The sequence below is a fragment of the Nerophis lumbriciformis genome, linkage group LG03, assembly GCF_033978685.3.
Source record: "Nerophis lumbriciformis linkage group LG03, RoL_Nlum_v2.1, whole genome shotgun sequence".
Lineage (NCBI taxonomy): Eukaryota > Metazoa > Chordata > Actinopteri > Syngnathiformes > Syngnathidae > Nerophis > Nerophis lumbriciformis.
In genome coordinates this window covers 30,056,628-30,069,742 of record NC_084550.2, presented here as the reverse complement: position 1 = coordinate 30,069,742, position 13,115 = coordinate 30,056,628, and the positions used below count along the sequence as shown (strand labels likewise).

The 13,115-nt window shown below is 41.2% G+C and overlaps 1 pseudogene; it reads right to left on the bottom strand.

The window, feature by feature from the left end:
* Positions 1–13,115, bottom strand: part of LOC133582727 (uncharacterized) — a 73,591-nt pseudogene that overhangs the window by 35,462 nt on the left and 25,014 nt on the right.

Sequence of the window (13,115 nt, the reverse complement as noted above, 5' to 3'; positions counted from 1 at the left end):
TTGGACTTTTTGGAGGCTGCTTTTGTTTGTTGTGTTATGATGATGTTGCTGCCAGTGAGAGGATGAATACTGTATCCTGGCAACAAGTATTCTACTGCATTGATCTGCCAGGAAGTAGAAATTAGAATCAATCACTGAACACAATCATAACTTTTTTTTACGTTTGATAGAAGGTATATCATATTATATTTAAAAATAATTCCTCTTAATTAGTTACTTATAAAGAATCTTACTTGGTGTTCCTTACCTTAGGGTTGACAATGTATTTTATCTTGGGTTCGAACCCATACAGTACCAATTCCCGGTACCTGGAATCGTTACCAATAGTCAACGGTACCAATTTTTGCTACCTTTTTGTGTGTTAATACATTTTCATTGTTTAATGATATGTGTTTTTGATGTATAGTTAATGTTTATATGATAATCGGCAGGGTCCTTGAGGGTGCATGGGAGTTTGCCCAAGCAGTCTACATGTGCTTTGTGGACTTGGAGAAGGCATTCGACCGTGTCCCTCGGGAAGTCCTCAGAGAGTATGGGGTATCGGACTGTCTTATTGTGGCGGTCCGCTCCCTGTATGATCAGTGTCAGAGCTTGGTTCGCATTGCCGGCAGTAAGTCGGACACGTTTCCAGTGAGGGTTGGACTCCGCCAAGGCTGCCCTTTGTCACCCATTCTGTTCTGAACTTTTATGGACAGAATTTCTAGGTGCAGTCAAGGCGTTGAGGGGATCTGGTTTGGTGGCTGCAGGATTAGGTCTCTGCTTTTTGCAGATGATGTGGTCCTGATGGCTTCATCTGGCCAGGATCTTCAGCTCTCGCTGGATCGGTTCGCAGCCGAGTGTGAAGCGACTGGGATGAGAATCAGCACCTCCAAGTCCGAGTCCATGGTTCTCGCCCGGAAAAGGGTGGAGTGCCATCTCCGGGTTGGGGAGGAGATCTTGCCCCAAGTGGAGGAGTTCAAGTACCTCGGAGTTTTGTTCACGAGTGAGGGAAGAGTGGACGGTGAGATCGACAGGCGGATCGGTGCGGCGTCTTCAGTAATGCGGACGCTGTATCGATCCGTTGTGGTGAAGAAGGAGCTGAGCCGGAAGGCAAAGCTCTCAATTTACCGGTCGATCTACGTTCCCATCCTCACCTATGGTCATGAGCTTTGGGTTATGACCGAAAGGACAAGATCACGGGTACAAGCGGCCCAAATGAGTTTCCTCCGCCGGGTGGCGGGTCTCTCCCTTAGAGATAGGGTGAGAAGCTCTGTCATCCGGGAGGAGCTCAAAGTAAAGCCGCTGCTCCTCCACATTGAGAGGAGCCAGATGAGGTGGATGCCACCCGAACGCCTCCCTAGGGAGGTGTTTAGGGCACGTCCGACCGGTAGGAGGCCGCGGGGAAGACCCAGGACACGTTGGGAAGACTATGTCTCCCGGCTGGCCTGGGAACGCCTCGGGGTCCCACAGGAAGAGCTGGACGAAGTGGCTGGGGAGAGGGAAGTCTGGGCTTCCCTGCTTAGGCTGCTGCCCCCGCGACCCGACGTCGGATAAGCGGAAGAAGATGGAGGGATGGATGGATGGATAACTGTGATGTCAAATCTTCTTTATTACATTTGGGTCTCATTTGCAAGCAGTTTTACGTCCAAAACATTAGATTGCATTACTAGGCTAACTAGGACCTAGCGTTTTCCAGGATGTTGGACGCGTTATGTTGCGCCCTACAAAGTGTTCATACTGTTTATACTGTACTTAGTACACACCAGCTGTTTCATTGCAACATTCATCTAAGGCCCCATTTACACCAAATCTGATTTGTTTTGCATTCAAGGGACACGGATCAGTCTAAACGCTCCATTGTGCTTCAAATCTGATCTTTTGCCATCAGATTCAAGATTGGAATCTGACCTTTTCAAATGTGACTTCAGTTTAAGTGCAATGCGACCTAAATGCGACTTTTTCTTCACAACGTCCCGTTTTGGTGAGCAAAGTCTATTTTCGACGGCCAAATTTTCGGTGCATCACTTTGTCAATAGTGTGCAAATAATAGTCTATATGTCAGGTTAGTCCCTGACAGTTTGGTTATGTTTTGGTTTTTCCTCTGTGTTTGTCTTTGTTTCCTGTCAGTGCTTTTATTTTGGTTGTTTCCTGCTTGTCTCCCAGAGCGCTGTTTTCCCTCAGCTGTGGCTGATTGGCACCTGGCCACACCTGCTGTCAATCAGCCAGCTGCTATTTAAACCTGCTTTGCCATCCAGTCTGTGATGGAGCAGGAAGTGGGGCCGAAGCCGACAGCGCCCCCGCTGGAGGAGAGGTAGACAGCAACCTCTGCATGATACCAGCACTGACTGGATGGCAAGGCAGGTTGAAATAGCAGCTGGCTGATTGACAGCAGGTGTGGCCAGGTGCCAATCAGCCACACTTTGTAACTGAGCTACTGTGCAGAACAATTTCCCTTGTGGATCATTAAAGTTTGTCTAAGTCTAAAAACATAACACAAGTCTACTGTATATCCTTCAATATGTCAATATTTACTTTGAGCACCTGTGGTACTAACTGCAATCCTCCTGGGCATGGAATCCACCAGAGCTGCTCAGGTGGGATCTAGAATCTTCTTCCACTCCTCCATGGAGAACGGTACTGGTAAATGTCACACAACCACTCCATCTTTCTCTGGGAGGATTCCCCACAGGTGCTTAATTGGATTGAGGTGTGAAGAATGACCTGGCCACTACGTCTTCAGTCATGATGGAGGCGGGTTTGGGAATGTTTCATCTTCAAAAACTGTTTTAGTAATGTCCCATATTGCTCCAGTATTTTAACTTCCATTGGAAATAATCCTCTAATGTACAGCATAACTCATTGTACAGCCGGTAAATTCAGGCCTTCAAAATAAAAGCACCCCACCCAAGTAACACAGCTGCACCACATTAGGCCATTTTCTGGGTTCTCTACCTGCCTTTTGGTACTACTGGTAGTTAGACACTCTCCCAGACTAACACCTTTATCTCAGTCTTGTCAGCAGTGTTGTGATAATTACCTTTGAATAATTTTGATTCATCGCGATTAATACAAAAGCACTGCTAAAGTTATCTGTTGTACTTTTCAAAGACTTAAGGAACTTTAATGTCACACCAGCACACATGAGGTGGCACAAAATGTTGTACCCGAGGTCCAATAATTAGCCCAGTGAGTACAAGAACAATAGTATGGACATAATAATGTCAAAATGAATAAAGTATTATATAAAAAGCTTATGTTGTACATACAAACCCCGTTTCCATATGAGTTGGGAAATTGTGTTAGATGTAAATATAAACGGTATACAATGATTTGCAATTCCTTTTCAACCCATATTCAATTGAATATGCTACAAAGACAACATATTTGATGTTCAAACTCAAACTTTATTTATTTATTTTTTTTGCAAATAATAATTAACTTAGAATTTCATGGCTGCAACACGTGACAAAGTAGTTGGGAAAGGGCATGTTCACCACTGTGTTACATGGCCTTTCCTTTTAACAACACTCAGTAAACGTTTGGGAACTGAGGAGACACATTTTTGAAGCTTCTCAGGTGGAATTCTTTCCCATTCTTGCTTGATGTACAGCTTAAGTTGTTCAACAGTCTGGGGGTCTCCATTGTGCTATTTTAGGCTTCATAATGCGCCACACATTTTCAATGTCTGGACTACAGGCTGGCCAGTCTAGTACCCGCACTCTTTTACTATGAAGCCACGTTGATGTAACACGTGGCTTGACGTTGTCTTGCTGAAATAAGCAGGGGCGTCCATGGTAACGTTGCTTGGATGGCAACATATGTTGCTCCAAAAGCTGTATGTACCTTTCAGCATTAATGGTGCCTTCACAGATGTGTAAGTTACCCATGTCTTGGGTACTAATACACCCCCATACCATCACACATGCTGCCTTTTACACTTTGCGCCTATAACAATCCGGATGGTTCTTTTCCTCTTTGGTCCGGAGGACACGACGTCCACAGTTTCCAAAAACAATTTGAAATGTGGACTCGTCAGACCACAGAACACTTTTCCACTTTGTATCAGTCCATCTTAGATGAGCTCAGGCCCAGCGAAGCCGACGGCGTTTCTGGGTGTTGTTGATAAACGGTTTTCGCCTTGCATAGGAGAGTTTTAACTTGCACTTACAGATGTAGCGACCAACTGTAGTTACTGACAGTGGGTTTCTGAAGTGTTCCTGAGCCCATGTGGTGATATCCTTTACACACTGATGTCGCTTGTTGATGCAGTACAGCCTGAGGGATCGAAGGTCACGGGTTTAGCTGCTTACGTGCAGTGATTTATCCAGATTCTCTGAAACCTTTGATGATATTACGGAGCGTAGATGGTGAAATCCCTAAATTCCTTGCAATGGCCACTTGAGAAAGGTTTTTCTTAAACTGTTCAACAATTTGCTCACGCATTTGTTGACAAAGTGGTGACCCTCGCCCCATCCTTGTTTGTGAATGACTGAGCATTTCATGGAATCTACTTTTATAGCCAATCATGGCACCCACCTGTTCCCAATTAGCCTGTTCACCTGTGGGATGTTCCAAATAAGTGTTTGATGAGCATTCCTCAATTTTATCAGTATTTATTGCCACCTTTCCCAACTTCTTTGTCACGTGTTGCTGGCATCAAATTCTAAAGTTAATGATTATTTGCAAAAAAAAAAATGTTTGAGTTTGAACATCAAATATGTTGTCTTTGTAGTATATTCAACTGAATATGGCTTGAAAAGGATTTGCAAATCATTGTATTCCATTTATATTTACATCTAACACAATTTCCCAACTCATATGGAGACAGGGTTTGTAGGATAAGTTAGATAGAGAGATAGGTGTGTGTATATATATACTGTGTGTGTATATATATATATACCGTATTTTCCGCACTATAAGGCGCACCAGATTATAAGGCGCACCTTTGTTCATATATAAGGCGCACCGGATTATAAGGCGCACCTATGCATCCATTAGATGGAGCTGTCAACAAAACAGTCAGATAGGTCAGTCAAACTTTATTAATAGATTACAAACCAGCGTTCTGACAACTCTGTTCACTCCCAAAATGAATAAACAGCTGTTTTATTATTTTCCCTGAGGTAAAGTCAGTGACGTGCTGTTTTGTTTATCTTTTAACAACAGCAAGGTATAACATGTAGTGCAACATTTATATCACATAGTGGAGGGGAACTTTTCCCTGATTAAACAAACAGGTCAAAAACAGTGATACTGTTACGCTAAATCAAAGGTTAGTACAATCACAATATAGTAACACTCCAAATAGTGCAGAGCAATAACAATATATCAATAACTCAACATTAATGTCACACAACACTACACACTAAATAAACATGAAAAGCTCACTTTATGAACTTATTCCTCATCCAACAATCCTTCCAATTCTTCTTCTTCAGTGTCCCAATTAAACAGTTGGGCGAATATGTGGAAGTGGTCATTAATGGAGTCAGTGTATTCTCGTGTTCTACTGCGTGACTGATCGTCTTAAGTTTAAACTCTGCGTCGTAAGCGTGTCTCTTGATAGGAGACATTTTGGTCTCTTTACATAAACAAACAAATGGAAATCAAAACGGCACGCCTTGCGCAGTCATACCGTATATCCCAGCATGCACCCCGCACTTCTTCTTCTTCTACAGGGGCGGCTGCTTACCATAGAAGAAGAACTTCTTCTTCTACGGGGAAAATGAAGACGGGGAAAATGAAGTTGGCAGCTGCTTACCGCCAAAAAAGAAGCGCTTCTTCTTCTATGGGGGAAAAAGAAGTTGGCGGCTGCTTACCATAGTTGCGAGACCTAAACTTTATGAAAATGACGTTTAGGTTTGTTGTGGCTCAATATTGGTCCATATATAAGGCGCACCAGATTATAAAGCGCACTGTCAGCTTTTGACAAAATTGGAGGTTTTTAGGTGCACCTCATAGTGCGGAAAATACGGTGTGTGTATATATATATATATATATATATATATATATATATATATATATATATATATATATATATATATATATATATACTGTATATATATGTAACAGGGTCCATTATGTCTTGTAAATAATGTATTTTATAATGCTTTATTATTGTTATAATTACACAAAATGTGTAAGTTACATGTAAATACCTGATTATTGTTCGATGTTTTGTCAATGTGGAACCATTGTCTCGTTGTCCCTCCTACTGCTATAATTACTGTGACACCTGTCTTTATATATGCGTTGGACACGCCTTCCAACTTCCCTTTTGTCTACCATAACGGGAGAGGTAGGCGTCCATGCGACGACAGAAAATGTATTGTGATGTTAAGAACTTCAGTTCACTTTCTTTTTCTGTATTGTATTTTGTGTAGGGACTCGACGACGGAAAAAACTTATTGACAACAATTTTATTCTGTGTTTTATCAGGTATGTTTATTTCACTGTTGTACGCCCTTTTGTCTACCATAACGGGAGAGGGACTCGACAACGGAAAAAACTTATTGACAACAATTTTATTCTGTGTTTTATCAGTAAAGTGCAGCTGAGCAATCCATGGTGTCAGTCGTTTTTCATAAAAGCCACACAACGCAGAGAGGAAAAGACCACCGGTTACACATATATATATATATATATATATATATATATATATATATATATATATATATATATATATATATATATATAAAATAAGCTGTGAATTTTAAATGTCCGTGAAATTTTAATTTATACGGAAAATACTTACAAAAACTTTTTTCTTTTGCTTTACATATTTTAGGCACGGGTTTAACAGAATTTATGACAATAATCAAAACACAATGAAAAGAAAAGAGCTGCTTCAGATGCACACTCAGTTTATTCTACTGCAGAAAACAAGCTTAGGGAGACAACGTTTCTATGTTAGGTGAGGAAAAAACACAAAACACAAAACACATATAAAGTATGTTACTTTATATGCAGTCGGCTTTCGACCCCTCAGTCAAAAAGTTTGGACACCCCTGATTTAAACCATACACACAGCAATTTTGCATGCTCAGATATATTTTATGAAACAAACCTTCTTTTCAATGGCTGCATCTTTCTTTCCAGCACTTGGAAGTTCAGCAATGCTGGCAAAGTACTGAATAACTCTCTTGGTGTAGACAGTCTTTCCAGCAGCAGCTTCTCTGCTGAGTACAACAGAGGTTGAGACAATCGTTAACACTCAAGAAGTTCTTTTTTTTTCTTTGTGTTTTGCCTGATAAAAATTGACTGGTTTTCTCTGTCTGCAAGTAAAAAAAAGTTGCTATAAATAAAACTTTTGAATTACAAGTATTGAAATAGGAGAGTGAGAATTTTTGTTAGGCGCTGTCAGAGATGGAGAAGATGTATAAATAAAGTTGATTTGATTTGATTTGATGTGAGGAGGAGCTTCACTCCTCTTCTTTCCTCTGTAGGCAACAACCACCTCCTGGTTGTAGACTTGTAGGGGTTGACGGTGACACAGAACAGCCCAGAGTACGTCTGCCAAAGACAAAATGTTTGACATTCTGAGACATCACCATGAATTCTCAGGGCATTCAATCGATCGCAACTGGACTGTTCAGTTTGTCTAAGAAGATGTTTGGCCTCTCATCCAAGTAGGCTTCATCAGTTCATGCTCATAGAATTAGATTTTTCAGACCTAGTCTTAGACTTAGATTGGTCAGATCTAATCTGATGTACTCTTAGATTTACTGTAGATTGGTCAGATGAATCGATCGCAATTGGACTGTTCGGTTTGTCTGAGAAGACGTTTTTCCCTTTTATCCAAGTAAGCTTCAACAGTTCATGCTCATAGACTTAGATTGGTCAGATTTGGTCAGAGCAGATCTGACAATCTAAGTCAAAGAAACATCTTCTAAGACAAACCGAACAGTACAATTGCGATCGATTGACTACCCTGAGACTTCAAAGACCTGGATGAAGGAGAACATCCACAGACATCATCATGAGTTAAATCAGGTTCTTACGTAGATCATCCATGCTGCATAACGCTCTTTCAGGTTGAACAGCACCGAGGGCTCATGGAGGAAGGTGAACATGGCCATGTCTTCGATTTTATCAAACTTTGGCGGGTTCTGAGGGTGCACGTCACACTCCTTCACCGTCACCGTCTGTGGAACGAAAATGACGGATAAAATAGAGTATATCCACTGAAGAAAACCAAGACCTGTGCAACTGTTAAAAAGTACCTTTCCAAACTCAGTGTCAGCCGTGATCTCTACTGGATAGAGACGCCTACACGTAACATTCTTTCTTCATGTCCAATATACAAGTTTGAGCCTCCAAGTGCTCCTTATAATGACTTCCTCAAAAAAGGAGCAGCCGGCCCAAACTCTTTCATGGCAGCGTCACTCATTTTTTAGTCTGTTTAGGATTCATAAATCCAAAGATAATAGAGTTTGCATACAAAACATTTAGCTTCCATATGGATGTGACGGAGTAAAAGGCAAAGAGTCAGTATCTTGTTATGTGTAGGGTTTTTTATAAACCTTCAGTTGTTAGTGAGTTGTGCTAACGGTCTTATTGTAAACCAGGTTTGTCCAAAACTACAGCCTGTGGGCCAAGTGCGGGCCACTGGCGTATTCAGTTTAATAGTTTAATAAGAAATATGGCCTGCTGGGTGCCCCCAACGTCATTTTAAATATCTGACAAACCAAATTTACCGCCATCTTTTAGACAACCAGATTAATTGAGATTGATGACCATGGATTGCACTTTGAAGTGTGCACAGCACAGTCATTCTATCCAACCTTTCCCACTCATGGTGTAAATTAACTAACACAAAAAGTCAACACACATTGTCACACTTAACACAACCTTGCTCACTGAGCTTTGTGGCTATTATAAAAATAAAATGTTCACGCGCAACACATAATTCAAAATTACACCCATTTAAATCCACTGCAATGCATGATGGGAAACATACCAAACACTCTCCACCAGGGGCGCCGACAAGGGGGGGGTAAAGGAGACGGATTCTAGGGGCCCATGATGGAGGGGGGCCCAGAGAGGCCCCTAATAATGATGAAATTATAATACAGAAAAAATAATGACACTGTGTTGGGGGCCCTGTAAAGATTCTTTTCATGGGGCCCAAAATTCCTAGCGGCGCCCCTGCTCTCCACACATGTTTAGCGCATTTTAGCTGCTGTATATATGTATGTGGGAATATATATATATATATATATATTTATGATACTTTACATACAGTCCACTTTCGGCCCCCGGGCAAATTTTTGTTAGCCCAAAAAGTTTGGACACCCTTGTTTTCAATCATTTCCTAAAATTTCACTTATTATCACTTTACATTTGAAGTATATTTGACACTAAATAGCCTTTTGGGCTCCCAATTAGACCACAAATGTCTACAATAATTAAATGTGATGAATAAAAAAACACGGGATCTTTCTGTGTTGAGTTTGCATGTTCTCCCCGTGACTGCGTGGGTTCTACTCCGGCTTCCTCCCACCTCCAAAGACATGCACCTGGGGATAGGCCCCTCCCACCTCCAAAGACATGCACCTGGGGATAGGTTGATTGGCAACACTAAATGGGCCCTAGTGTGTGAATGTGAGTGTGAATGTTGTCTGTCTATCTGTGTTGGCCCTGTGATGAGGTGGCGACTTGTAGCTGAGATAGGCTACAAGCGGTAGAAAATGGATGGATGGATGGACATTTTAACTTTTGACATAAATAAGTACCACCCTATGTGAAGACTTTTACTGAACTTCACTCATTCTTTGCTTACCTGGGACCTCTGAAACCTTCAACTAGACCAAGCGAGTACGCATGGATCAAACAGCGGCCCTCCCTCCTCTTATAAAGGTTGTTTATCAGCCAAATATGGGATTACATTTTGGATATTTGGCATTTTTTCTCTCAAGGAATTGTGAAATAAAATCATGTCTGAAGCCTAGAACACTCTACACATTGCCCCAGTTTAAGTTTAGAGATAAGGAAAGATTGGCCTGGCCCACTAGCATCCCTCTTTATGTTTGTGAACTTTATAGTCTATACATTTAGAGTGATGTGATAAACACTCTAGAAGTCTAGAATGAAAGAGTATATAAGAGAATTGAGAGTGTGTGTACCTTCAGTGATGAATGATGAGCAGAGGCAGAGTTAGGAGTGTTTTCTTTAGCTTGCTTTCCATTTTTATGTACTCACTGTCCAGGTGCCATTTGACGCCCGCTATCATGCTAATTAGCTGCGGATGACTCCACTGTAGAAATAGCCTGCATGTCTTCTAGCACATACGCTGCAATGGCTCTTTCAATGTTGTCCTGGCTAGCAGTGCCTCGTTAAAATCCAGCTGCTGTTGCTTAGCAGGTGAAGTGTGTCTCTCTTTACTAGCTTCGTCGAAGCATGTTGCTTTTGTAGCTGTAAAGAAAAGTAGTGAGAATATCTCCATGTTAAGAAACTCGGCTTCGCCGTGATGTCTTGTTAGTAAACACAGACACGCCCCCTCCCCACACACACACACACACAGAGCGCGCCTCTTCCTTGTTGCCTCATCTCCGTCGCCTCTTCTGCAGCTCTCCAATAAAACACACTCAGATCCTCTCAGTTTCTATATAAAAAAATAAGGTAAAATAATGCAGTAACGCATCATGTAGTAACAGTAACTGAGTTACTGAATATAAAAAATAACGCGTTAGACTACTAGTTACCGCCGAAAGTAACGGCGTTACTCCTAACACTGGTTATGAGTCATGAGTTAGTACATCCAAAGTCACAGATTAGTTCCAGATTTGAATGTTATCCCACTAACTTTAAACACAAACCAAAACAGTGTCTGCAATGTTTGTCCATGTATACATTTTTGGATAAATTGGATTAAGTTACAGTATCCTGCTTTGAAAGCCATTTTGAAACAGTCTGCCCAGGTCACCTAGAAGCCCATCAAAAAGGGAAATGGGGCTCGGATGGCCGCAGGGAATATTTGCAGAGCGCCTTTGAGACTGTTGTTGAGTGAGGGCTGAGGTCATCGCTCGCACAACTGTTGGTCCACACATCGTGTCGTCATGGCATTGTTTCCTTTCTTTTGGCCTTGATGACAAAAATAATCCTGTGACATTCTTGTCTGGATTGTTTATTTGTTTTCAGCCCTCATGATGGATGAGGGACAACAGGTGCATTGCATTAAAACTAAACAATGAATATACCTCATAAATTATGACCACTAGTTACTTATTTCCTCAATTTAATGCGTGTGATTTTATTTTGTTAAATCTGTTTAAGTGTCTAAGTATTATGAAGCATCAACTATTTTAAAAAACATTACATTAAATCTGTGTCTATTAGGAATGGGTACTGAATCCAGTACTTTTTTGGCACCGACCGAACCCTGCTGGTCTAACCAATTCACGTACAATTATGCCCGGTTGCAAACTCAGCTCCAATTAAGCTAAGTAAGGCTCCACTTTTCCAAAATGCGCTAGCTTGATGCTAATAAACATTGGCTTTGCTATCGACATGCTACTTATTAGCACAACAATTTTACATGGTGATTTCAGCACCTCCAAAATGTTTTATGAAAACTACAACTAAGATGCTCAATACAATACAATATAGTACATACAGTTTTAACACTTTTTAGAACGCAACAAAAGACCAAAAAGTAAAGACTGAACTCTGCACTACTGCCGCCTAACGTCTCGGATTTGAAACTGTGAATGAGACTCAGAAATATCATAATAAAACAAGATATAACAACTGGAGAGGAGTTACCATGGATGGGTACCATTCACATTTGAACCAATATGGTACCAATTCCCGGTGTTTTCGGTAAAACATTTTTTTTAAATGTCGCAATAAAAAACTTCAACAAACAAGTAAAAATGTTTTACCGAAAACACCGGGAATTGGTACCATATTGGTTCAAATGTGAATGGTACCCATCCCTATTGTCTATTCATTTAAGGTCGACGTATTCTCAGGGCATTCATCAATCGCAGTTAGACTGTTCAGTTTGTCTGAGAAGACGTTTCGACTCTCATCCAAGTAGTCTCCATGGATGAACTTTACTTAGATGTGTAAAACAAACAAACTTCTAAAACAAACTGAACTGCGATTGATTACTGCCTTGAGAATTAGATTAGATGGATCAACTAACCAGTCTGTGGACCAACTAACCAGTCTTTAGACAAACTAACCCGTCTATGAACCAACTAACCAGTGTCTGGACAAGCTAACCAGTATATGGATCAACTAACCAGTCTATAGACCAACTAACAAGTCTATGGATTAACTAACCAGTCTATGGGCCAACTAACCAGTCTCTTTGGTAAATTGAACCCTCCTTTGCCTCTGTAAACTCGTGTTATCAAACATGCAACCATAGTGGCCCAGGACTGAAGTTACATTTGACATTGCTGAACTCCTTTTTACTCCCAGCTGTCTTATCTGTCTTCGTCTATGAGATCACGTCACATTCCTGGCATGGATTCACACCACAGTTGTTGTTATATTGTCCTTTCTCCAGCTCGTATTAATCTACTTGTTGAATTCATGTTCATATCTGCTTACTTTCTGCTGCTGTAGCCTCGTCCGCCAGTCTTCCAGGGATAATAAAAGTGAAGAACTGCAGTTTCTTTGTGAAATGGAGGATCATTGACTTAGAGGAGATGCTGCACATGGTGTATGAAGAGGGACAACTCTGTGGCAGATAATTCTTCCAGTCGACATGTGGACAATCAGCTTGCTAACTAAACGTAGGCTGAATACTCTCTTGTTCAGGTCAGAATTACGATTCATTCAAAAATCTATTTTGAATGGCCGCTAGTTCCCTGATGTCTATACTAAAATTAAATGCTGTAATTCAATCTTTACAATTGGTCTGTCGAATCAAAAAAGACCACACAGACATTTAATATTTAAAGACAACATGTGACAGTTTTGTGTTGTAAGTGACAAAGCGTATTGGGATTCCATCCATCCATCCATTGGACGGAAGGCGGGGGTACACCCTGGACAAGTCGCCACCTCATCGCAGGGCCAACACAGATAGACAGACAACATTCACACTCACATTCACACACTAGGGACCATTTAGTGTTGCCAATCAACCTATCCCCAGGTGCATGTCTTTGGAGGTGGGAGGG